This window comes from Halictus rubicundus, chromosome 14 (genome assembly GCF_050948215.1).
Source record: "Halictus rubicundus isolate RS-2024b chromosome 14, iyHalRubi1_principal, whole genome shotgun sequence".
In the NCBI taxonomy this organism is placed as follows: domain Eukaryota; kingdom Metazoa; phylum Arthropoda; class Insecta; order Hymenoptera; family Halictidae; genus Halictus; species Halictus rubicundus.
In genome coordinates this window covers 2,546,300-2,572,816 of record NC_135162.1, presented here as the reverse complement: position 1 = coordinate 2,572,816, position 26,517 = coordinate 2,546,300, and the positions used below count along the sequence as shown (strand labels likewise).

The following is a 26,517-nucleotide window of genomic DNA, read 5'->3' as shown; positions in this document are numbered from 1 at the left end:
TTGCATAAATATCCGCCAGTATACTCATTACAGTAGGGCGTCAATTATCCGAACTAATTTGGACCGAGGTGGTTCGGAAAATCGAATTGTTCGGATAAACGAACAGTTTTAAAATTACTTATTAAATACAAGAGTACGACCGCTGTAATTAGAAATTAGATATACAGGGTGATTCACGAGACAGCTAAATATCTCCGTTAGAATTAAAGATAGAAGAAAATGTTGAAGAAGAAAGATGTACTGTTCAGGAAGTTAAATATTGTATAATGATTGTTGTTGTTTTCTATGTCTTCTGAAGGTCATCGATGGTTTTGTAATGGCACCATAGTGTAGCAGCTGATGTCAGATGAGTTCAACTGTGCGATATACTATGACCTTCAAATTACCTTGGACTAAAAAATGTATGATAAAGCAATGACAACTTCAAGAATGTGCAATCATTTCATTTGAATTAAATTAAATGTTTAAAATGATAACTTTGAGATCTCACCAAATTGACAACTATAGCAAAAAAGACTCTTTGCCATTTCGTTACGATCACGCGTTTACAAGTTACAGGCGTTTGAATTGTCAAGTACCATTTTCCATATGATCGCGAATAATTTGGTCAGTAAAAATTGCACGACAAAAGCGAAAAAACGCAAATTTAAAAAAAAAGAGTTTGTTCTATAAGAAGACCTTACAGAATTCGTCAGAAAAATTTTCTTTTGGACCGTACATACCGTTTCCTGGTAGCATTTATGGTTGGCATTTTGTTGGGCCTTCGTTGCGGTATTGGTTAGCCGACCGTTAGAAATGTCGCTTTCTTTGCAGTTGGGCCAGCGATCATGGCTAACGTTGGGCAATTTTTTTTCGTGAGAAAATGCTTTTCGCATACCCCGGCTCCCTGGAGGAACCCAGGTGTCCTGAATGAAAAAATTAAAGAAATAAATAAATTCCAAGGCTCCAACACACAATAAAACTTTAGTGGGCCAACTATTGCGCTACAGTAACAAATTGAGAGTGTACATCCATAAATAAGAAAACAAAAAAATCAATTTGGAGTATAGTAATTAACAAGTTTTTAGTTATAGTAATGTTTCTAACGTCTGTAAGACGATATTTAAATTTTGGCAGATTATCGCTGGGTAAGTGTAGTATCGTCGCCGTAAGTTTCACGTTAATTAACCAACTATAATAACTGTAGACCCAACGTTGGGTATTCGTTGGGAAATTGACATAATGTTTCGTTGTAGGCCCTATGTTGGGGACTTGTACGCAAAACACATGTATCTTTTATTCGAGAGTCGAATAACCGACCTTTTTATCCGACGTTGCCAAGTCGTAATACGTAAATACGTACCACGGTATAGTGACTACCATTAATAATCGAACACTGTTTATTGTTTAAACGATTGTTTACACAATTGAATTTTTATTATTTAAACAGATGTTTAAGCACCTAAATTTCTATTATTTAAACGATTGTTTAAGCAAATATATATGTATTATTTAAACAGATGTTTACATAGGTAAACGTTTATTATTTATTATTTATTATTTATTATTTAAACAGATCTTTAAACCGATACATTTTTATTACTTAAACGATTGTTTAAACCGATACATTTTTATTACTTAAACGATTGTTTAAACAAACAAATTTTTATTACTTAAACAATTTACGTCACCTTTTGCAATGAGTAAAAGTCTTTGTAATAAAAGGAAATGTCATTGGGTGTCACCATCGGTACTCTGCTGGATATTATGTTATTAAGACAATTTAGGTCGTTGCATGTAATGAATGCATTTTTCTGCCTACGGTTCTGAATTACTGACTCTGTAAAAAATGTAGAAATTTAGAATCAAAGACATCGATGATTTAAATTATCTGGAACAGTACTAAATAAATAACAAGTTAACCATTTGCAATATTATTTTAAAACAATAAAATTGAAACAATGAATTAAAAAATTATTACTGAAAATATATATTTATGACGACAATTATCAGTGGATAGGCATAATTTTTTAATGAATTTTACTGCAAATTTCATCCTCACATCTCTTACGGTTCAACATGTATTGTGAAATGTCACGAAATTTCCCGACCCAGCACAGTGTCCGGCCGTCCGAGGCTGTATATCACGATGCAGCATTCGATTCAGATAAATTTAATTTCGTCAATTTTAAAATGTTCATCTTTCTAAAAACAGGTCTGTAAAGAGGACACTTGGGGCTATATCCTCATTTTTTTGCAAATTTTTAAAAAGTTCCCTTTTATGAAAAGATTGCATTTTTTGAAAACAACGCACACCTTCAGCCAAAAGAAAGTAACACATGTTTCGTTCTTCTACTCTCGGAATCATTCGGCAGGGATCGACGTCTATCGTTGCACACATATACATATGTATATCGTCGCTGAGATTGCACATATACATGTATATATTTTGTGGCCGTTTCGACTGCGGCGAACGTAGATAGAAGAGGACAACATGCAAACACGGCCGCGTGGCCGAAGGCACAACAAAAAGGCAGTACAACCAGATGATATTATTATCCGATTTGTAACGTGTTTGGGCTTATTTTGTTCAGGAAAACATTTTCAATCGGTAGAAAATTATATCATTATGATAACGTTAATAAGAAATAATATTAGAATTTAGATGGTAAACGCCAATACGCTACTCGTTACAATGTTGCCTCTGATACTGAATCACGACCACATGGAGTGTCGCGTCGTGTGCCGCCTGGAGACAACAATGTAAGCGTTTCACCATCACTTATTAATAACAATAAAATGTTTGTTACAATTCATAATTCTGCCATGGGAACATAATTAATCGATTGCAAACAGTTTGCTGATGAAAACAAGTCTAAACACGCCTCAAATCCGATAAGTTAGACGGTGGCAGTATTGAAACGTTTCCTTCGAAGTTCATCAACGAATTTTATTTCACTAGCTGACCGTTCCATTTCGATAGAGTCCGCTGCCGTACCAGAGCATGTTCTACAGAGTCGGTAATTCAAAACCGTAGACAGAAAAATGCATTACATGCAATGCCTATGTACGTGTATCTGTACATAATACATAATGTAAAGAGTTCTTTATAAAATTGTCTTAATAACTTAATATCCAGCAGAGTACCAATGGTGAAACCCAATGACATTTCCTTTTATTATAAAGACTTTTACTCACTGCAAAACGTGACGTAAATTATTTAAATAATAAAAATGTGTTTGTTTAAACAATCCTTTAAGTAATAAAAATGTACTGGTTTAAACATTTGTTTCAATAATAAAAATTTATTTGTTTAAATAATCGTTTAAATAATAAACATTTATGTGTTTGAACAGTTGTTTATATAATAAAAATTAATTTGTTTAAACAATCGTTCAGATAATAAAAAGTGTTCGAATATTAATGGGAGTCACTTTACCGTAGTACGTACTTAAATACTATTACGACGTACAGTGGCTCACGAAAGTATTCGAACGCTTACGTTTACAAATTTTAATGAATAAAATAAGATGTACTAAACTAATCTGTATAGAACAATTTGGTATCTGTAGTAAGGGGCAAGTCTCAAGATTATGTCAGTAAAATAAAAGGATTCAACAGCGTAGGCAGAAGTTATGATATATTTATTAGAAACACGCGTAATAAGTGACTCACAAAAGTATTCGAACGCTGTTGATATGTTTTCATCCTTCTTAGAAAGGAATGTACACGTTACTATTAAATGAAAACATTGGTCCGTTCAGTTGATGTTAAGGCATCGTTTCCGTAACAGCAACGTAGAACTGTGCACAGTAGTAGTTAAAATGAAGACTAAAAAGTCAGAAAAACAAAAGTGTGAAAGAGAAATGATACTTCGATTGCATAAGGATGGAAAATCATATAACGAGATTGCAGAAATTATAAACAGAAGTAAGTGTACAATACATTATATTATAAAAAAAATCAAAAAATGAAGGAACAATTGCGAACAACGCTCCATCAGGTCGACGAAAGAAATTAACTGAAAGAGAACAGAAAATTATCATTCACGAAATAAAAAAAGATACTACTATATCCGCTCCTAAACTCACAAATATGGTAGCTGATATGTTTCATAAAGAAGTTCATCCCAAATGATGTCGACGAATCTTACGAAATAATGGTTTTCATGGCAGTGTACCACGAAAGAAGTCATATATTAATGCGGTAAATCGAAAAAAAAGACTGGCTTTTGCAAAAGCATATGTCAATAAAAATCTGTTTTTCTGGGATAAAGTCATCTTTTCGGATGAGTCTAAACTTAACAACTTTGCCTCAGATGGTCAAAATTATGTTTGGAGAAAACAAAATACGGAATTGGAAATTAAAAATTTACACCAAACAGTGAAACACGGAGGTGGATCGGTTATGGTGTGAAGATTTATAAATATATAAACATTGAAATCTAAATGTGAATTTTTCTTGTACTTATGTATATAAGTAAGTTAACGCAATTTAGCTTTTCATTTAGAGAACTTACTTTATGTACAAGTATGAATTATTTTCAAAACTGTTTCAATGCATACTTATCAATTGTCGAATTTTAGTATGAAATCAATGCTTCGGAAGAATTTAATTTTAGACCACTTATTACTGCAACTAAATTATTATTAAGAATAATCGTGATGCTTATATACAATACATATGAATTGAAAATTGTTTGATTCTCTTTAGTAGTGATTACTTACGTCTGCGAAATTATTTACGGTATTATACATTTACGGGTAATCGATTATACAGAAAACAAAATATTGTTAATAATTATAGCTGTAAAACTGTCAAATTATTTTACATTACCTAGTAAATATTATAATATGATACGGAATTTAAAAATATTTTGGTAATGGAGAGCCACTTACTTTTCCTATTTAATTTAAGTTAATTTAATTTAGTTGGTGCATGTAGGTGACTGGTGCTACGTTATTTTATTTATATATTTATTTATTTAGTTACTTTCTCACTCTATTTATCTTATGTTATACACTTAATTACTACTACACATCTATCTATCTTTGATCTGTTCGATGACAACCATCGCGGGCCGAGTCTGATCCACCCCCCGACCGCTAGGTGGCTCACCGCTCGAAAGTGTTTCTCGCAGCTAAAAGTAAACGGTGTGGTGTATAAGGAAGCTGTTTAAGTTTGTAATGGCATCGCTTCTCGGCCTCATGGCTAAGATCAAAGTGTAGTATCTGTTCTTATCAGCTTAATATCTGATACACTCCCCATCGGGGAGTCAGAATATTAACTCGATTTTTGGAATTTGACGGAGCGGTCGGGGCTTGCTCCCCCTCGGTCACGGGTCGGCCACGCATTGCAGTGCCGTGTGGATTGGCCCAATTAGCCTTTTAACAAGCAGAAAATCTTGCTTCTTCCACAGCCCGTCAAACTTCCAGGAATCGAGGAAATATTCTCGACTCCCCGAAACAGCAAAAACTTAGAAAATTTTTCGTTTCGCGCGAAGTCTTGAACGGGTTGCCGCGACTTCCCTAATACGCGAGAGTGATCGGCAGTGAAAAGTGCTAAAAGTGCACCTGCATATAAAAGGATTACCAGAGCCGAGGAGCGATCGGGGCGCGACCAGCCGCCGACGAGGAGGACCACCGAAAACCAAGCGCCTCCACCGAAGCCGGACCTCCGGGAACCCGACCACCTGTACAGGGAACCCGAGCGGGGTAAGTGGTCGAAACCCTCTCTCTACTATCTCTGTAATTTCTGTCTATTCCCCCGTGTACTTGTAACGGTGCCATTTGGACTCTCTCGTCCAAGTGCCCGTTTTCAAATACACGGTAAACCCCGTTGACCTCCCCTTTCCGTTCGTTGTTGTGTGTCTTTGTTCTGCCGACGATTGGCACCTGTGCTAACCGTCGATCAGAGCGAAACACAAACAATTAACGGCTCCTTCCCGGTCGCTCGGAACGAAATTTCTGGAAATTTCGATCCGGATCACATAAGTGACAGGTGGAAACGTTTCGACAAATTTCGCAATTAAATTAATCAATTAACTCGACGGCTGTTTAAACAATCAGCTCGCTGGTTGCTTAATACGGTTCCCGAGTTAACAGATTTTATTTATTGCGAAATTGGGGCGCAAGCCTGTGCCGACAGTTTAATAAACTAATATTTAACATCTCGTTGAATATCGGCACGTCGGAGCGTTTCTTACTTCGTCGAAATTGTACTCCGTTTCGGAATAAGCCAGGAATATTGTTCCTGAGCCAAGACCAGCCGAATTGTTTAATCGGACTCGTTCGATTAAATTAATTCGGCTCTGATTTCCTATCAGTCACCGATCCGTGTAGGCCTCAGATATTCCTTAGCCCCGTGCTAAGGAAATTTTCTGAGTACCGCCAAGTATCGGTGCAGCCCTCTAGCGGTGGGTCTTTGCACGAGAAGCTCGAAAGAGTTTCTCGACCGCCCGCTAGGTGTCCCCCTTGGACAGGCTCTACTCTGTCCAAGGTAGAGTCCTACTATCGCTGTTATCTTCTCTCCCTTTCTAACCTCCATCTGTCATCCGCTCTCTTTCTATCTTTACCCGTTTCATACTTCTCTCGGCCTATCTCTTTAATTTTTCTCTTTCCCGTTTCGACCACTTGCTTTATTATATCTTAATCGGTATATTTAGTTGACTAATTTTAATTATTAATTATTTATTTATTTATTTAGACATCTATTTACACATTTTACCCTATTCACTCGTTTTAACTACATTTTAATCACCGTACTGTATATCACAGTGACTGCTTACATACCTAATTTAATTTTAAAACCGACACATTCAACTTTTACACGTATTTTATCGCATTTTACACTAACTTATTTTATTTTATTTTATTCTCATTCTTATTTTATTTTACTGTATTCTATTTTACTCTATCTTAATTCTAGTCATAGTTTATCTTTTATCTTGTTACTCTTACTCTTTTTACTCTGTGATATACTATACCATTTTAAACCTATTACTGTGATATCTATACATACGCTTATTGTTACATTTTACTCTTTATTTTATGTCTAGTCTTATTCCTATTTTTCTATTTTTATTCTAGTCTCTCTCAGCTCTATTCTTCTCTGATTAAATTCTGATCACCTAGTCAACTGTCTATGCCAATTTCGACACCGTTAAACACTGCGTCTCATCTGCTCTGTCTGTTTTATTCTATTTTATTACATTTTACTCTGCTTTATATTACCTCACACTATTTTACGTTACTAACATCACTACTTAATCACATTTTATCTATTTACATACACACCTACTGTGATACATCGACGACGACTAATTCTGTTTATTTATTTATTTATTTAGACAGATCTAGTCACTTCGTTGATTATATTTACTATATTTTGACACTCGTGATTAAGACTAAGTGATTCTAACCTGGTTTTATTTATTTATTTATTTATTCATACACGCATTTACCCAGTGACTGACAGATATACTTATATATTTATTTACTTATTTATGTATTTACTTACACCAATTGTTTTATTTTATTGTAATTTGCGCCTCTTCAACTTAATAATCTATCTATTTATCTTTTACCGCTCGTAGTCAACCCCGTACAGGTCGATCCAAAAATGGCAGGGCAAAGCAGTAGCCCTATTACAATATATATAGATTTTCCGTTCCCGGATGAATTCCGATGCCCGGAATGCTACGGCAAGCCGGGCATGAAGCTCGGTGGGGCGTATAAGTCCCACTCCGACCTGGCAAAGCATGCCAAAAAATACCACCCCGGACACACTATTGTCCACCGGTGCGGCGAGTGTGGTGAGCCTGGCACGGGCAGATATGCCCTAAAAGCAGTAAAGACTCACCACGCCGCCGCACACGCGAGTACGGGTGGGCCAGGTCGGAGTGGGACCAGTAGAACGAACACCGGTTCTACTAGCATCCGGATAACCGGTGCCCGGTCCTCCTCCTCGGTGACTGGCACTAATTCCTCGGGCCGAGGGAGGCTCGAGTCAATTTTAAGGTCTTCCGCTGCGGCGGGAGCTGGAGGGGTCGTCACTACGACAACGGCCACAGCAACGACGACAACGACTGCGACGACGACGACAGCATGTGGCCAGCGGCAGGCGGCGACGGCCCAACGAACCAACACCTCCGGCGGGGCAGTACCACCATCATCGGGCCCCGCGACCACGCAGACCACCAGCGTGGTCACTACAACGACAACGACGACAACGGCGATGAACCGCACGTCTACGCTGCAGAGCAGACTGCCTTTTGGCACGTCTGCAGCTGCGACGGGGACGACAGCGGGGACAGCAACAAGGACAACGCTGGCAGCGAGGACGAGGACGATCGTGGCGGTCCCACTACCCACCCCTGGGCCATCAACCACGCCACCACCACCATCGGCGTCCCTGGGGGCCAGGCCGAAGGTTGCGGCGGCACTAGTGGCTCCCCTTCGGAAGTCACTGACGCCGCCGCCCCTTCTGGCCGCCTCCAGGGCGAAGACCACCCCTGCAGCAGCAGCAGCAACGTCCGGGAGGAAATCCCAGACGCCACCACCACCTGGAGCGTCGAGGAGGACCCAGGCAGGAGTAGCAGCAGCCGGGACCGCCACGAAGAAGACGCCCACGCCCCCACCAGCAGCAGCAACAACAACAACAACAAGGAGCAGCCTGTCGCGGCGAAGCAACGAGGCTGCCCTGGTACCGACTCCACCAGGGACCAGGAATGCGCCCGCCAAACGCATCACGACCGGGTCCGGAACCGCCCAACGATCCAGCCCGGGCTCATCGGCACGCAAGTCGACCCCCGATAAGCACGCCACCAACACTATTGGTGGCGTGGCAAGGAGGACGAGGGGGTCGACTGTCTCCCCCAAGACCAGGTCCCCGCCCACCAGCCCAAGGGGACCGGTCACGAGGAGCGCGGCGAGGAACAGGAGGGGAGCCAGCGTGCCGATCGAGCTCGGAGACATTAGCAAGCGCGCCGCAGCCCTCACCAACACCAAGAGGAAGGCGGCTCCAAAGCCTGGCGTGAGCAGATCACCGAGGTCGTCTGGGTTAGATGGGGGGGCACCCGCCCCCGCCCCCGCCCCCCAAACAACATCTAACCCAAACCAACCCCAATCACCACCACGGGTATTTACCTCGGTGATCAGGACGGCGGCATCACCATCATACGCCGCCGTCACGGCGGGCGCAGCGGTGGTCACGACAACACCACCAGGAGACCGCCCAGAAGGAAGAACGCTGCGGTCGATGACTCGGGCCTCGTCACTCCCGCCCGAGTTCATGACCGTAGCGAGCAGCAGCCCATCCCTCATCACCACAACGAGGGATTCCCCCCCTGCTCATTCACCCCCACCGACCATCTGTGGGAAGCAGGGGGGAGCAGAGGGCTGCTGCGCGGTCTCCTGCGTGGCTCCGGCCACGCTGACCACGACCACCGTCACGACCACTGCCAGCGGGGGGCCCATTATGACTTCGAGGCCCCTCGCGGGGGGAGTGGAGAGGGCACAGAAGAGGACGAGGCTCACGCCAGCGGTCCTCTCCCTCCCCCCCATCGAGGAAGTGGCAGGGTCGCCTGGTCCCGCCAGGACAGTCCCTTCTCCCCCTCCGGCCATCCGGGGGAACGAAGAGGAGAGGGGAGAAGAGGTGGGGAGGAAGGAGGAAGAAGATCCCTCCCCACTGCCGTGGCAGGTTGTTGCCGGCAGGCGCCGACCATCTGGGCGCCTGTCCCCGCTGCCAACATCCCCGTCGTCATCGCTGGAGTCGTCCAGGAGGATGACGCCGTCGTCGCCGAGGACGACAACACCCCGCAGCTCACCAGCGGGGGACAGGAGGACGCCGGCCGCACCCCTGCGACCAACAGCGAGGGACCAGCGTTCTCCACCGGCCCCACCAGCTCCCAACGCCAGCGGAGCCTCGGAGGAGGCCACTCCCACCACCACCGTCACCACGAGAAGGGGCGGAGCCGCTCGCCGGTGGCCATTGGCAGGAGGTAGCCGCAACACCCAACAGAGGGTAAGTGCTGAGCGGGCCCCTGCCAACGCCGCGCGGATGGACCGGCACCGCGAATTACGCGATTTGAATGTCCGCTTGGGAGGGTACGCGTCGCGTTTTCGTAGTGTGGGTGGGAATAATAACCCTGGGAGCTCGCTCCCGGGTGGTAGCACGAGGGGGATAACGGTCCCCACGGGGCAGACTAATGCTCCTGGGGGCGTTGCTGGAGGACCCGCGGCCCTCCAGACACCGCAGGGACGGCAGCAGCCTGTGCCTGCTGGCCAGCCCAATCCTCGCCAGCGCGCATCCCGACGGAGGGAGCAAGCCGCACTGGAGAGAGAGAGGGAGCTACTGGTCAGTTTGGCTGGGGCTGCTGACAATCCTCAAGACCTGGAGGAAGCTGCAGCGCAAATCGCTGCCTTCTTCCGGGGATTCCGGACCCGACCTGCGGGGAACGGAGGAGACGGGGGCGTAAGACCAGCAAACCCCGCGAGGGCGAGGGGGCGTGTCGCGAACTCGTCAGGGACACGCCCTCCCGGTCGTACCGGCTTGGAGACCGATAGGAGAACGGACCAAGTCAAGGAGGCTACGCGTCTCCAGAGGCTGTTCCGGCAGAACCGCAGGCGTGCGGTCCAGGAGGTGCTCATGGGCGCCCCTGAGCAATGTGAAGTTGCCAGGGAGCGCGTCATGCAGCACTTCCTCGACATGTACTCACCTGCGAGTGAGCCGCAAGCCTCTGGGCCCCTTGGCTTTCCTTCAGAGGCTCCGACAGCAGCAAGCGGCGAGGCTTTGATCCGGCCTTTTGAAGTGAGTGAGGTAGACCGACGGATCCGGCGGATGTCAAACTCCGCGCCAGGACCCGACGGTTTGACTTACCGTGACCTTCGGAAGGCTGATCCGAGCTGCGTCGTCTTGACTGCCTTCTTCAACCTTTGCCGCAGGTTGGAGTCGGTCCCTTCTTCCTGGAAGGTCTCCAACACCGTGTTAATTCACAAAAAGGGCGACCGGGGGGACCTGTCGAACTGGCGACCACTTGCCATGTCCGACACTACCCCCAAACTCTTCGCGGCGGTGCTGGCTGACCGTCTAGTGTCGTGGGCCCTCCATAATGGGAGGCTCAGCCCCCAGCAGAAGGGTTTCCTGCCGTGTGAGGGTTGCTACGAGCACAACTTCGCGCTGCAGGAAATCCTGAACGACGCTCGCAGGGGTAGGCGTCAGGTGGTGGTGGCATGGCTGGACTTGTCGAACGCGTTCGGCTCGATCCCCCATTCCACCATCTACCGTGCCTTTGCTGAGGCCGGCGTTCCCCTCCCCTTCCGCAATATTGTGGAAGGGATGTATGACGGATGCACCACCCGGGTGCGAACCTCACAGGGCTACACCGACCCTGTCCCCATTCTCTCCGGAGTCAAGCAGGGCTGTCCGTTGAGCCCTGTGGCGTTTAACCTCGCCCTGGAACCGGTCCTGAGGGCGGTAACCGCGACCTCGGCGGGTTACACGCTACACGGCCAACGATACTCGGTTTTGGCCTACGCCGACGATCTGGCGTTGACTGCCGATTCTCCGGAGGGAATGGAAACACTGTTACGAACAGTGGAAGCTGCGGCAAATGGGGTTGGACTTCGGTTCAACCCGGCGAAGTGTGCAACACTGCATCAGGACAGCAGAGGCACTCGCCGGGTACTCCCCACTTGCTTCAGCTTGCAGGGTCAAGGGGTTAAAGCCCTGGCAGCAGGTGCGCCATACGAGCACCTTGGAGTCCCCACAGGATTTCAGGTCAGGCAGACCCCGCTCGCGACGATCGAGGAGCTTGTCCGGGATCTCCGGGCCGTGGATCGCTCTCTCCTCGCCCCGTGGCAAAAGTGTGAGGCGGTGAGTTCATTTATATTGCCCCGCCTCGACTTTATGCTACGGGGAGCCCATGTAGAGAAGGGTCCCCTTAAAGAAGTGGACAAGCTTGTTCGCAAGCTTGCCAAGTCCTGGCTCAACCTCCCTCAGAGAGCCAGCGCGGAGGTAGTCTACCTCCCTCCTAAAAAGGGGGGGTGTGGACTGCTTCCGCTTGCGGACCTGGCCGACGCTCTGGTCATTGGACACGCGTTCCGTCTACTGACGGCGCCTGATCCGATGATCAGTGGGCTGGCCAGAGAATCTCTGGGTGAGGCGGTAGCCAGGAAGATCGGTAGGTCACCCACCGATCAGGACCTGGCGACGTACCTCTCTGGCTCGCTGGAGGGGGAATTCGCCAGGGACGGAGGGGACTTCTCGACTCTGTGGTCGAGAGCACGAAACGCGGCACGGCGATCGGGAGAAATGCTCCAATTGCGTTGGGAGTGGTGCGCTGCCCGGCGCGAATTGGGTCTTAGACTCCGGGGCTCACGCGGGCGCACGGTGGTTGTAACACCGAAGGTACGGGACCAGGTGTTGCATCGTTTGAGAGCGGCAGTGACAGAGTTTTATGCCGATCGCCTGGGCAAAAAGCCCGATCAGGGGAAGGTCTTCGGGGTGTCGTCGCGGGATAGTGTATCAAATCACTTTCTCCGCGGCGGCAGTTTCACCCGCTTCGCTGATTGGCGCTTTATCCACCGAGCTCGCCTCAACGTCTTGCCTCTTAATGGGGCAAGGCGGTGGGGCGAGGGTGATAAGCGTTGCCGGCGATGCGGGGAGGCCCTGGAGACCCTACCCCATGTGATCTGTCACTGCCGGCCTCACTCGGCCGCCTGGCAACTGCGCCACGACGCCATCGTCTCGAGAATATCTCGAGCCTGCCGACTGCCGGGGACATTAAGGGTGAATAAAAGGGTCGAGGGTCTCACCGGCGAGTTGGAGGCTCTGCGCCCTGACATCGTTGTCAGGCACGAGCCTTCGAAAAGCGTCGTGATCGTCGACGTGACCGTGGCCTTCGAGAACGGCATCGAAGCTTTCGAAGCCGCTAGGGAGAGGAAGAGGGCGAAATACCTCCCTATCGGCGCCGTTCTCGAAGGACAGGGCTACCGAGTCGTGACCGACGCGATCGTTGTTGGGGCTCTCGGCTCCTGGGATCAGGCCAATGAGGCGGTGCTCAGGCTCCTGCGTGTGAGTAAGAAGTACGCGAGTCTGATGCGCCGTCTCATTGTGTCTGAGACCATTCGCTGGGGCCGGGACATCTACGTGGAGCATGTGTCGGGGGTCCGCCAGTACGCGGCTCCTCCTCCCGGTGTCCCCACCGCGGCACCGCTCCGACCCCCACCAGAGGTGACAGTGGCCCCTCCTTATGATCAGCCTCCCTCGGCCAATGGGGAAGTCGCGCCCCGGAGAAGCAGCCGCGATGAGGCTCAGGATGGGCATGAGGCCCAAATAATGACTCAGGGCCACCCCGGCCCTGTGCATGACACATAATGGGACTGCGGTGCCACGCGAGGCACCGTGCCCATTAGTTTTTGTTTTTGTTTTAATATAGCGACATTTCTACTTCTATTTGTTTTTTTTTTTACATCTTTATATTTATTTATATTTATACGTACATTTAGCGAGGGCAGATGGCCCGCTGCTCGCCTCTATTCTATCTTCTATTTTATTTTTTTATGTACATTACTTTCTAGTCATTCTCTTTTAAGTTATTCCATCTAGTACATTGTTTCTTCTCCTGTTCTGTCTTCTTTTTTATACATCTTAGTTCTGTTTATTTTTCCTTTTAAACCATCTAGTCACCTTCCCTAATCTATAAGTATTTTAATTTTCCTGGCATGCAGCGGGCCACTATAATGCTGACAATTTTAATTTTAATTTTAATTTTAAGTTATCCGACCAGGTCCCTTTATGGGACCGGAACGATTTTATTATATTTTATTACGACGTGTGTGTGTATGTGTGTGCGTGTGATGTGCTTATTTATTGTATTTATTCATATATTAGCCGCGCAGGGGGCCCGACGCCCCCACACCGCACACCCCACCACCAAACCCTCAATTTTATTTGCAACGCGGTGCCCAATGAGCACCCGCGATCTAGCCCTCGCCAAAAGGCGAGTACATTGTACCTGCCCCCGGGTGCCTATGTAACCCAGGGGACAATTGCTTGGAGAATAAACGCCTTTATCTGTTCTTATCAGCTTAATATCTGATACACTCCCCATCGGGGAGTCAGAATATTAACTCGATTTTTGGAATTTGACGGAGCGGTCGGGGCTTGCTCCCCCTCGGTCACGGGTCGGCCACGCATTGCAGTGCCGTGTGGATTGGCCCAATTAGCCTTTTAAAAAGCACAAAATATCTGCTTATTCCACAGCCCGTCAACTTCCAGAATCGAGGAGATATTCTCGACTCCCCGAAACTTATAAAAATTTTTGAAATTTTTCGTTTCGCGCGAAGTTCGGCGGGTACCGCGACCCGAAACGCGAGTTTATAGCAAGTGGAGTGCGGAGTGCACGTTTATTCAAAAGGATTACTCCAGAGCCGAGGAGCGATCGGGGCGCGACCAGCCGCCGACGAGGAGGACCACCGAAAACCAAGCGCCTCCACCGAAGCCGGACCTCCGGGAAACCGACCACCTGTGCGGGGAACCCGAGCGGGGTAAGTGGTCGAAACCCTCTCTCTATCTCTGTAACTTCTGTCTATTCCCCCGTGTACTTGTAACGGTGTCATTTGGACTCTCTTGTCCAAGTGCCCGTTTTCAAATACACGGTAAACCCCGTTGACCTCCCCTTTCCGTTCGTTGTTGTGTGTCTTTGTTCTGCCGACGATTGGCACCTGTGCTAACCGTCGATCAGAGCGAAACACAAACAATTAACGGCTCCTTCCCGGTCGCTCGGAACGAAATTTCTGGAAATTTCGATCCGGATTGCATAAGTGACAGGTGGAAACGATTCGACAAATTTCGCAATTAAATTAATCAATTAACTCGACGGCTGTTTAAACAATCAGCTCGCTGGTTGTTTAATACGGTTCCCGAGTTAACAGATTTTATTTATTGCGAAATTGGGGCGCAAGCCTGTGCCGACAGTTTAATAAACTAATATTTAACATCTCGTTGAATACCGGCACGTCGGAGCGTTTCTTACTTCGTCGAAATTGTACTCCGTTTCGGAATAAGCCAGGAATATTGTTCCTGAGCCTAGACCAGCCGAATTGTTTAATCGGACTCGTTCGATTAAATTAATTCGGCTCTGATTTCCTATCAGTCACCGATCCGTGTAGGCCTCAGATATTCCTTGGCCCCGTGCTAAGGAAATTTTCTGAGTACCGCCAAGTATCGGTGCAGCCCTCTAGCGGTGGGTCCTTGCACGAGAAACTCGAAAGAGTTTCTCGACCGCCCGCTAGGTGTCCCCCTTGGACAGGCTCTACTCTGTCCAAGGTAGAGTCCTACTATCGCTTTATCTTCTCTCCCTTTCTAACCTCCATCTGTCATCCGCTCTCTTTCTATCTTTACCCGTTTCATACTTCTCTCGGTCTATCTCTTTAATTTTTCTCTTTCCTGTTTCGGCCACTCACCTCGCTCTACTGTAATTGGTATACTTAGTTGACTGACTTTATTTATTTATCTATTTATTTATTTACTTATTTATATATCGACTGATCTATCCATCTATCTATTTATCTATCGATTTTACCTACCTTTCTATCTTATTTTAATTTAAACCTAGAGTACTGCATGCTATACTCTCATTAGCTACCTATTTACTGATTTTACTTACCTGATTTATACACACTATTTTAATTTAATTTATTACATTTTACTCTAGTCATACTTGGTTCCTACGCTACTTTAATTTTATTCTGTGATATATACCGGCTATTTTAACGCATTTTACTCCACTTTATTTCTATTTTATTATTATTTATTTCTACATTAATATCACTGTGATCTTTCTTACTCTTCGATACGCTTATTTACATTACATTCTACTGTCTTAACGTACCTCGCCCACCCAGTCAACTTCGTATACTGACTTCTTACATCTAAACTAGTGCAATTGACATATATTATCTTATTTTATTTTATTTTACCATATTTTACTATCTTTTACCACTTTTACTTCATTATATTTTACTCAACGTGTTACTCTGTCGTGATCGTGCCCTATTATATTTTACTTTATCTTACTTTATTTTACTCCATGATACTTTATCTACACTCGACTGAGCTTTTACCAATTTAACACACAAATCTGAGTTCCACTTATTTATTTATTTACTTATGTATTATTTTCTTTTATTTATTTTTTACTGACTACACAATTCAGCTATTTTATACGTATACTCTATTACACTGTTTTTAACATAGCTCTAATTACTACACCCGGAACTATTTTATTCTCATTTCTATCTCTATTTTTATACTTATTTCCTTCTCTTTGCACATAGTTACCCTAGTACAGGTCGTCCCAAAAATGGCAGGGCAAAGCAGCAGCCCGGTTACAATTTATATTGACTTCCCCTTCCCGGAGGAATTCCGATGCCCGGAATGCTACGGCAAACCGGGCATGAAGCTCGGTGGGGCGTATAAGTCCCATTCCGACCTGGCAAAGCATGCCAAGAAATACCACCCGGGACATATCATTGTCCACCGGTGCGGCGAGTGTGGTGAGCCGGGCACGGGCAGATATGCCCTAAAAGCGGTTAAGACTCACCACGCCGCTGCACACGCGAGTATGGGTGGGCCAGGTCGGAGTGGGACCAGTAGAACGAACAACGGTTCTACTAACATCCGGACAACCGGTGCCCGGTCCTCCTCCTCTGCGACTGGCACTAATTCCTCGGGCCGAGGGAGGCCCGAGTCAATTTTAAGGTTTCCCGCTGCGGCGGGAGCTGGAGGGGTCGTCACTACGACAACGGCCACAGCAACGACGACAACGACTGCGACGACGACGACAGCATGTGGCCAGCGGCAGGCGGCGACGGCCCAACGAACCAACACCTCCGGCGGGGCAGTACCACCATCATCGGGCCCCGCGACCACGCCGACCACCAGCGTGGTCACCACCACAACGACGACGGCTTCGGCGATGACCCGCACGTCTACGCTACAGAGCAGACTGCCTTTTGGCACGTCTGCAGCAGCGACGGGGACGACAGCGGGGACGTCTACGAGGACGACGCTGGCAGCGAGGACGAGGACGATCGTGGCGGTCCCACGACCTACCCCCAGGCCATCAACCACGCCACCACCACCATCGGCGTCCCTGGGGGCCAGGCCGAAGGTTGCGGCGGCACTAGTGGCTCCCCTTCGGAAGTCACTGACGCCGCCGCCCCTTCTGGCCGCCTCCAGGGCGAAGACCACCCCTGCAGCAGCAGCAGCAACGTCCGGGAGGAAATCCCAGACGCCACCACCACCTGGAGCGTTGAGGAGGACCCAGGCAGGGGTAGCAGCAGCCGGGACCGCCACGAAGAAGACGCCCACGCCCCCACCAGCAGCAGCAACAACAACAACAACAAGGAGCAGCCTGTCGCGGCGAAGCAACGAGGCTGCCCTGGTACCGACTCCACCAGGGACCAGGAATGCGCCCGCCAAACGCATCACGACCGGGTCCGGAGCCGCCCAACGATCCAGCCCGGGCTCATCGGCACGCAAGTCGACCCCCGATAAGCACGCCACCAACACTACTGGTGGCGTGGCAAGGAGGACGAGGGGGTCGACTGTCTCCCCCAAGACCAGGTCCCCGCCCACCAGCCCAAGGGGACCGGTCACGAGGAGCGCAGCAAGGAACAGGAGGGGAGCCAGCGTGCCGATCGAGCTCGGAGACATAAGGATGCGGACTGCAGCCCTCAACGCCACCAAGAGGAAGGCGGCTCCAAAGCCTGGCGTGAGCAGATCACCGAGGTCGTCTGGGTTAGATGGGGGGGCACCCGCCCCCGCCCCCGCCCCCCAAACAACATCTAACCCAAACCAACACCCTACCACTTCACGGGTGTTCACCTCGGTGATCAGGACGGCGGCATCGCCATCCTACGCCGCCGTCACAGCGGGCGCGGCGGTGGTCACAAACACATCACCAGGAGACCGCCCAGAAGGAAGAATGCTGCGGTCAATGTCTCGGGCATCATCGCTCCCGCCCGAGTACTTGGCCGCAGCAATTAGCAGTCCTTCACCTACCACCACCACGAGAACCTCCCCCCCTGCTTGGTCATCCCCACCCACTATTTGTGGGGAGCAGGGGGGAGCGAAGGGCTGCTGCGCGGTCTCCTGCGTGGCACTAACCACGCTGACCACGACCACCGTCACGACCACTGCCAGCGGGGGGCCTATCATGACCTCGAGGCCCCTCGCGGGGGGAGTGGAGAGGACACAGAAGAGGATGAGGCTCACGCCAGTGGTCCTCTCCCTCCCTCCCATCGAGGAAGTGGCAGGGTCGCCTGGTCCCGCCAGGACAGTCCCTTCTCCCCCTCCGGCCATCCGGGGGAATGAAGAGGAGAGGGGAGAAGAGGTGGGGAGGGAGGAGGAAGAAGAAGAACCCTCCCCACTGCCGTGGCAGGCTGGTGCCGGCAGGCGTCGAACACCTGGACGCCTGCCCCCGCTGTCGCCATCCCCGTCGTCATCGCTGGAGTCGTCCAGGAGGATGACGCCGTCGTCGCCGAGGACGACAACACCCCGCAGCTCACCAGCGGGGGACAGGAGGACGCCGGCCGCACCCCTGCGACCAACAGCGAGGGACCAGCGTTCTCCACCGGCCCCGCCAGCTCCCAACGTCAGCGGAGCCTTGGAGGGGGCCACTCCCACCACCACCGTCACCACGCGAAGGGGCGGAGCCGCTCGCCGGTGGCCATTGGCAGGAGGTAGCCGCATCACCCAGCAGAGGGTAAGTACTGAGCGGGCCCCTGCCAACGCCGCGCGGATGGACCGACACCGCGAATTCCGCGATATCAATGTCCGCTTGGGAGGGTACGCGTCGCGTTTTCGTAGTGTGGGTGGGAACAATAACCCTGGGAGCTCGCTCCCGGGTGGTAGCACGAGGGGGATAACGGTCCCCACGGGGCAGACCAATGCTCCTGGGGGCGTTGCTGGAGGACCCGCGGCCCTCCAGACACCGCAGGGACGGCAGCAGCCTGTGCCTGCTGGCCAGCCCAATCCTCGCCAGCGCGCATCCCGACGGAGGGAGCAAGCCGCACTGGAGAGAGAGAGGGAGCTACTGGTCAGTTTGGCTGGGGCTGCTGACAATCCTCAAGACCTGGAGGAAGTTGCAGCGCAAATCGCTGCCTTCTTCCGGGGATTCCGGACCCGACCTGCAGGGAACGGAGGAGACGGGGGCGTAAGACCAGCAAACCCCGCGAGGACGAGGGGGCGTGTCGCGAACTCGTCAGGGACACGCCCTCCCGGTCGTACCGGCTTGGAGACCGATAGGAGAACGGACCAAGTCAAGGAGGCTACGCGTCTCCAGAGGCTGTTCCGGCAGAACCGCAGGCGTGCGGTCCAGGAGGTGCTCATGGGCGCCCCTGAGCAATGCGAAGTTGCCAGGGAGCGCGTCATGCAGCACTTCCTCGACATGTACTCACCTGCGAGTGAGCCGCAAGCCTCTGGGCCCCTTGGCTTTCCTTCAGAGGCTCCGACAGCAGCAAGCGGCGAGGCTTTGATCCGGCCTTTTGAAGTGAGTGAGGTAGACCGACGGATCCGGCGGATGTCAAACTCCGCGCCAGGACCCGACGGTCTGACTTACCGTGACCTTCGGAAGGCTGATCCGAGCTGCGTCGTCTTGACTGCCTTCTTCAACCTTTGCCGCAGGTTGGAGTCGGTCCCTTCTTCCTGGAAGGTCTCCAACACCGTGTTAATTCACAAAAAGGGCGATCGGGGGGACCTGTCGAACTGGCGACCACTTGCCATGTCCGACACCACCCCCAAACTCTTCGCGGCGGTGCTGGCTGACCGTCTAGTGTCGTGGGCCCTCCACAATGGGAGGCTCAGCCCCCAGCAGAGGGGTTTCCTGCCGTGTGAGGGTTGCTACGAACACAACTTCACGCTGCAGGAAATCCTGAACGACGCTCGCAGGGGCAGGCGTCAGGTGGTGGTGGCATGGCTGGACTTGTCGAACGCGTTCGGCTCGATCCCCCATTCCACCATCTACCGTGCCTTTGCTGAGGCCGGCGTTCCCCTCCCCTTCCGCAATATTGTGGAAGGGATGTATGACGGATGCACCACCCGGGTGCGAACCTCACAGGGCTACACTGACCCTGTCCCCATTCTCTCCGGAGTCAAGCAGGGCTGTCCGTTGAGCCCTGTGGCGTTTAACCTCGCCCTGGAACCGGTCCTGAGGGCGGTAACCGCGACCTCGGCGGGTTACACGCTACACGGCCAACGATACTCGGTTTTGGCCTACGCCGACGATCTGGCGTTGACTGCCGATTCTCCGGAGGGAATGGAAACACTGTTACGAACAGTGGAAGCTGCGGCAAATGGGGTTGGACTTCGGTTCAACCCGGCGAAGTGTGCAACACTGCACCAGGACAGCAGAGGCACTCGCCGGGTACTCCCTACTTGCTTCAGCTTGCAGGGTCAAGGGGTTAAAGCCCTGGCAGCAGGTGCGCCATACGAGCACCTTGGAGTCCCCACAGGATTTCAGGTCAGGCAGACCCCGCTCGCGACGATCGAGGAGCTTGTCCGGGATCTCCGGGCCGTGGATCGCTCTCTCCTCGCCCCGTGGCAAAAATGTGAGGCGGTGAGCTCGTTTATATTGCCCCGCCTCGACTTCATGCTGCGGGGAGCCCATGTTGAGAAGGGCCCCCTCAAGGAAGTCGACAAGCTTGTACGCAAGCTTGCCAAATCCTGGCTCAACCTCCCTCAGAGAGCCAGCGCGGAGGTAGTCTACCTCCCTCCCAAAAGGGGGGGGTGTGGACTGCTTCCGCTTGCGGACCTGGCCGACGCACTCGTCATCGGACACGCATTCCGTCTACTGACGGCATCGGACCCGATGATCAGTGGGCTGGCCAGAGAATCTCTGAGCGAGGCGGTAGCCAGGAAGATCGGTAGGTCACCCACCGATCAGGACCTGGCAACGTACCTCTCCGGCTCGCTGGAGGGGGAATTTGCCAGGGACGGGGGGGACTTCTCGACTCTGTGGTCGAGAGCACGAAACGCGGCACGGCGATCAGGAGAAATGCTCCAATTGCGTTGGGAGTGGTGCGCTGCCCGGCGCGAATTGGGTCTTAGACTCCGGGGCTCACGCGGGCGCACGGTGGTTGTAACACCGAAGGTGCGGGATCAGGTGTTGCATCGTTTGAGAGCGGCAGTGACAGAGTTCTATGCCGATCGCCTGGGCAAAAAGCCCGATCAGGGGAAGGTCTTCGGGGTGTCGTCGCGGGATAGTGTATCAAATCACTTTCTCCGCGGCGGCAGCTTCACCCGCTTCGCTGATTGGCGCTTTATCCACCGAGCTCGCCTCAACGTCTTGCCTCTTAATGGGGCAAGGCGGTGGGGCGAGGGTGATAAGCGTTGCCGGCGATGCGGGGAGGCCCTGGAGACCCTACCCCATGTGATCTGTCACTGCCGGCCTCACTCGGCCGCCTGGCAACTGCGCCACGACGCCATCGTCTCGAGAATATCTCGAGCCTGCCGACTGCCGGGGACATTAAGGGTGAACAAAAGGGTCGAGGGTCTCACCGGCGAGTTGGAGGCTCTGCGCCCTGACATTGTTGTCAGGCACGAGCCTTCGAAAAGCGTCGTGATCGTCGACGTGACCGTGGCCTTCGAGAACGGCATCGAAGCCTTCGAAGCCGCTAGGGAGAGGAAGAGGGCGAAATACCTCCCTATCGGCGCCGTTCTCGAAGGACAGGGCTACCGAGTCGTGACCGACGCGATCGTTGTTGGGGCTCTCGGCTCCTGGGATCAGGCCAATGAGGCGGTGCTCAGGCTCCTGCGTGTGAGTAAGAAGTACGCGAGTCTGATGCGCCGTCTCATTGTGTCTGAGACCATTCGCTGGGGCCGGGACATCTACGTGGAGCATGTGTCGGGGGTCCGCCAGTACGCGGCTCCTCCTCCCGGTGTCCCCACCGCAGCACCGCTCCGACCTCCACTAGAGGTGACAGTGGCCCCTCCTCCCAACCTACCTCCCTCGGCCAACGAGGGAACCGCGCCCCGGAATGACAGCCGCGACGAGGCTGAAGACGGGCATGAGGCCCTTGTACTGACACAGGGCCCTACCGACCCCACGTATGACGAGTAGCGCGGCGGGGATGCCACACGAGGCACCGCGCCCACTAGTTTTTTTATTATATTATACTATAGTATATTATAACTATATTTATATCTACATTTTTATTTCCCACAGGTTATACATTTTTTACATCTTTATTTTGCATATTTATATACATTTTAGCGAGGGCAAATGGCTCGCTGCACGCCTCTATTCTATCTTCCCTTTTATTTTCTTATTTACATTACGTTCTAGTCATTCTCTTTTAAGTTGCTTTATCTGGTCTATTGTTTTTTTTTTCTCCTGTTCTTTCCTCTCTTTAAACTTTTTTGAGTTCTGTTTATTTTCCTTTTAACCATCTAGTCACCTCCCTTAGTATATAAGTATTTTAATTTTCTTAACGTGCAGCGAGCCATCACAATGTTGACAAGCTTAATTTTAATCCTAGTTTTAAGTCATCCGACCAGGCCCCACTATGGGACCGGAATGATCTTACTTATTTATTGACGTGTGTGTGTCTGTGTGTGTGTGCGTACGCGTTTTATTTATTTTAAAAATGAAAACATTAGCCACGCAGGGGGCCTGATGCCCCCGCGCCGCACACCCCACCACCAAATCACTAATTTTATTTTGTGGCGGGGTGCCCAAAAAGGCACCCCCATGTAAGCCCTCGCCAAAAGGCGAGTATGTTGTACTGCCCCCGGGTGCCAATGTAGCCCGGGGGACCATTGTTTGAAAATAAACGCCTTTATCTGTTCTTATCAGCTTAATATCTGATACACTCCCCATCGGGGAGTCAGAATATTAACTCGATTTTTGGAATTTGACGGAGCGGTCGGGGCTTGCTCCCCCTCGGTCACGGGTCGGCCACGCATTGCAGTGCCGTGTGGATTGGCCCAATTAGCCTTTTAAAAAGCACAAAATATCTGCTTATTCCACAGCCCGTCAACTTCCAGAATCGAGGAGATATTCTCGACTCCCCGAAACTTATAAAAATTTTTGAAATTTTTCGTTTCGCGCGAAGTTCGGCGGGTACCGCGACCCGAAACGCGAGTTTATAGCAAGTGGAGTGCGGAGTGCACGTTTATTCAAAAGGATTACTCCAGAGCCGAGGAGCGATCGGGGCGCGACCAGCCGCCGACGAGGAGGACCACCGAAAACCAAGCGCCTCCACCGAAGCCGGACCTCCGGGAAACCGACCACCTGTGCGGGGAACCCGAGCGGGGTAAGTGGTCGAAACCCTCTCTCTATCTCTGTAACTTCTGTCTATTCCCCCGTGTACTTGTAACGGTGTCATTTGGACTCTCTTGTCCAAGTGCCCGTTTTCAAATACACGGTAAACCCCGTTGACCTCCCCTTTCCGTTCGTTGTTGTGTGTCTTTGTTCTGCCGACGATTGGCACCTGTGCTAACCGTCGATCAGAGCGAAACACAAACAATTAACGGCTCCTTCCCGGTCGCTCGGAACGAAATTTCTGGAAATTTCGATCCGGATTGCATAAGTGACAGGTGGAAACGATTCGACAAATTTCGCAATTAAATTAATCAATTAACTCGACGGCTGTTTAAACAATCAGCTCGCTGGTTGTTTAATACGGTTCCCGAGTTAACAGATTTTATTTATTGCGAAATTGGGGCGCAAGCCTGTGCCGACAGTTTAATAAACTAATATTTAACATCTCGTTGAATACCGGCACGTCGGAGCGTTTCTTACTTCGTCGAAATTGTACTCCGTTTCGGAATAAGCCAGGAATATTGTTCCTGAGCCTAGACCAGCCGAATTGTTTAATCGGACTCGTTCGATTAAATTAATTCGGCTCTGATTTCCTATCAGTCACCGATCCGTGTAGGCCTCAGATATTCCTTGGCCCCGTGCTAAGGAAATTTTCTGAGTACCGCCAAGTATCGGTGCAGCCCTCTAGCGGTGGGTCCTTGCACGAGAAACTCGAAAGAGTTTCTCGACCGCCCGCTAGGTGTCCCCCTTGGACAGGCTCTACTCTGTCCAAGGTAGAGTCCTACTATCGCTTTATCTTCTCTCCCTTTCTAACCTCCATCTGTCATCCGCTCTCTTTCTATCTTTACCCGTTTCATACTTCTCTCGGTCTATCTCTTTAATTTTTCTCTTTCCTGTTTCGGCCACTCACCTCGCTCTACTGTAATTGGTATACTTAGTTGACTGACTTTATTTATTTATCTATTTATTTATTTACTTATTTATATATCGACTGATCTATCCATCTATCTATTTATCTATCGATTTTACCTACCTTTCTATCTTATTTTAATTTAAACCTAGAGTACTGCATGCTATACTCTCATTAGCTACCTATTTACTGATTTTACTTACCTGATTTATACACACTATTTTAATTTAATTTATTACATTTTACTCTAGTCATACTTGGTTCCTACGCTACTTTAATTTTATTCTGTGATATATACCGGCTATTTTAACGCATTTTACTCCACTTTATTTCTATTTTATTATTATTTATTTCTACATTAATATCACTGTGATCTTTCTTACTCTTCGATACGCTTATTTACATTACATTCTACTGTCTTAACGTACCTCGCCCACCCAGTCAACTTCGTATACTGACTTCTTACATCTAAACTAGTGCAATTGACATATATTATCTTATTTTATTTTATTTTACCATATTTTACTATCTTTTACCACTTTTACTTCATTATATTTTACTCAACGTGTTACTCTGTCGTGATCGTGCCCTATTATATTTTACTTTATCTTACTTTATTTTACTCCATGATACTTTATCTACACTCGACTGAGCTTTTACCAATTTAACACACAAATCTGAGTTCCACTTATTTATTTATTTACTTATGTATTATTTTCTTTTATTTATTTTTTACTGACTACACAATTCAGCTATTTTATACGTATACTCTATTACACTGTTTTTAACATAGCTCTAATTACTACACCCGGAACTATTTTATTCTCATTTCTATCTCTATTTTTATACTTATTTCCTTCTCTTTGCACATAGTTACCCTAGTACAGGTCGTCCCAAAAATGGCAGGGCAAAGCAGCAGCCCGGTTACAATTTATATTGACTTCCCCTTCCCGGAGGAATTCCGATGCCCGGAATGCTACGGCAAACCGGGCATGAAGCTCGGTGGGGCGTATAAGTCCCATTCCGACCTGGCAAAGCATGCCAAGAAATACCACCCGGGACATATCATTGTCCACCGGTGCGGCGAGTGTGGTGAGCCGGGCACGGGCAGATATGCCCTAAAAGCGGTTAAGACTCACCACGCCGCTGCACACGCGAGTATGGGTGGGCCAGGTCGGAGTGGGACCAGTAGAACGAACAACGGTTCTACTAACATCCGGACAACCGGTGCCCGGTCCTCCTCCTCTGCGACTGGCACTAATTCCTCGGGCCGAGGGAGGCCCGAGTCAATTTTAAGGTTTCCCGCTGCGGCGGGAGCTGGAGGGGTCGTCACTACGACAACGGCCACAGCAACGACGACAACGACTGCGACGACGACGACAGCATGTGGCCAGCGGCAGGCGGCGACGGCCCAACGAACCAACACCTCCGGCGGGGCAGTACCACCATCATCGGGCCCCGCGACCACGCCGACCACCAGCGTGGTCACCACCACAACGACGACGGCTTCGGCGATGACCCGCACGTCTACGCTACAGAGCAGACTGCCTTTTGGCACGTCTGCAGCAGCGACGGGGACGACAGCGGGGACGTCTACGAGGACGACGCTGGCAGCGAGGACGAGGACGATCGTGGCGGTCCCACGACCTACCCCCAGGCCATCAACCACGCCACCACCACCATCGGCGTCCCTGGGGGCCAGGCCGAAGGTTGCGGCGGCACTAGTGGCTCCCCTTCGGAAGTCACTGACGCCGCCGCCCCTTCTGGCCGCCTCCAGGGCGAAGACCACCCCTGCAGCAGCAGCAGCAACGTCCGGGAGGAAATCCCAGACGCCACCACCACCTGGAGCGTTGAGGAGGACCCAGGCAGGGGTAGCAGCAGCCGGGACCGCCACGAAGAAGACGCCCACGCCCCCACCAGCAGCAGCAACAACAACAACAACAAGGAGCAGCCTGTCGCGGCGAAGCAACGAGGCTGCCCTGGTACCGACTCCACCAGGGACCAGGAATGCGCCCGCCAAACGCATCACGACCGGGTCCGGAGCCGCCCAACGATCCAGCCCGGGCTCATCGGCACGCAAGTCGACCCCCGATAAGCACGCCACCAACACTACTGGTGGCGTGGCAAGGAGGACGAGGGGGTCGACTGTCTCCCCCAAGACCAGGTCCCCGCCCACCAGCCCAAGGGGACCGGTCACGAGGAGCGCAGCAAGGAACAGGAGGGGAGCCAGCGTGCCGATCGAGCTCGGAGACATAAGGATGCGGACTGCAGCCCTCAACGCCACCAAGAGGAAGGCGGC

General features: G+C 50.2%; 1 non-coding gene and 2 pseudogenes across 1 annotated transcript; all 3 read left to right on the top strand.

Moving 5' to 3' along the window:
• The first annotated feature begins 5,170 nt into the window (after positions 1-5,170).
• Positions 5,171-5,363, top strand: LOC143361147 (U2 spliceosomal RNA). Its single transcript, XR_013083421.1, has one exon. It is a non-coding gene; the product is annotated as a U2 spliceosomal RNA (small nuclear RNA).
• An 8,666-nt stretch (positions 5,364-14,029) lies between these two features.
• On the top strand, positions 14,030-14,208 carry LOC143361160 (U2 spliceosomal RNA; annotated as a pseudogene).
• An 8,591-nt stretch (positions 14,209-22,799) lies between these two features.
• Positions 22,800-22,980, top strand: LOC143361162 (U2 spliceosomal RNA; annotated as a pseudogene).
• Positions 22,981-26,517: the final 3,537 nt, after the last annotated feature.